This window comes from Austrofundulus limnaeus, unplaced genomic scaffold (assembly GCF_001266775.1).
Source record: "Austrofundulus limnaeus strain Quisiro unplaced genomic scaffold, Austrofundulus_limnaeus-1.0 Scaffold48, whole genome shotgun sequence".
Lineage (NCBI taxonomy): Eukaryota > Metazoa > Chordata > Actinopteri > Cyprinodontiformes > Rivulidae > Austrofundulus > Austrofundulus limnaeus.
In genome coordinates this window covers 598309-599446 of record NW_013952450.1, presented here as the reverse complement: position 1 = coordinate 599446, position 1138 = coordinate 598309, and positions in this window count along the sequence as shown.

Here is a 1138-nt window from a genome sequence, read left to right as displayed (position 1 = left end):
GTAACAGATAGGCTATATAAATAATATAAAATATGAAATATTCATTCAGTCTGCTTCTGTTATTTTAAGTTTGCCCTTTGTGCTCGTATGTGCTCACCAGGAGGATATGTGTAGGTAAGTAAACATTTCAAAATGACTAATCAGATAAATTACCTTCATCAAACGAGTCTGAAAAATGAGTTTGGAACTTCTTTTGACATATRACATACAGCTAACTGTCTCTGGACATAAGCAGTTATATCTAGAAGCTCAATAAAACAGCTTTTTTATATTGAAACATGCCCCATTTTCATGAAAAGTTGTTTTTTATGAAAACTTTTATACCTCCGTGTTTGATCTGTATGCAGGGTATTGGTTAACTGATAGAAACACTTTGAATTTAATAAACTAAAAACCACAAAATTTATTGTGACCTTGTCAGAAAACTAGAAAGCCTCATAAAACAGTCACATCGAAAACTTAAGAGTTGTTTAATTTGGGCTTCCAGCAGTAGGGTCATGAGAAGAAACTCGAGTTGAAGCATCGGTTTGGTTTTCTCCTCCTTTAGGGTAACTCCAATCTTTGACTTTGTTTAGCAGTGCTTTGTGAAAGCTAAAAAGGAATAAAATCCCTCTGTGTAAACAAATGCCCACAGCTTCATCATCACTACAAAACTTGTCTGTTTCAACCAATACAAATAGATCAGTTCTTGCAGCCTGGCATCACTCCTGTCCCAGGACACAGCTCTCACAGGATCACGCAGAATGAGGGTCTTTGTTGTGGCAGGCTCATTACAGAATATTCACTGTAATAAGTGTGGTGATTTTGATACAAAGAACAGTATTCCATTCAACCTGAAAAATAAATGTACAAAAACATGAACAGCCAAGCATAAAAAGAGAGTGAAAAGGGGGTTAAAAGAACAAAGAAAACTCAGTACAGCACATTTCTCCACATTAGAGGACCATCTGAGGACATTGTCACAGACCAGCAATTTTTTGAGGCTATAAAAGGTCATTCAATTAATAAATATAGACAGTGTGTCTGGTTAAGGGTTTCATGTAAGACCGCACACACACACACACACACACACACACACACACACACACACACACACACACACACCCACACAGCGGTGTCAGCCTTAGACAACTGCTCC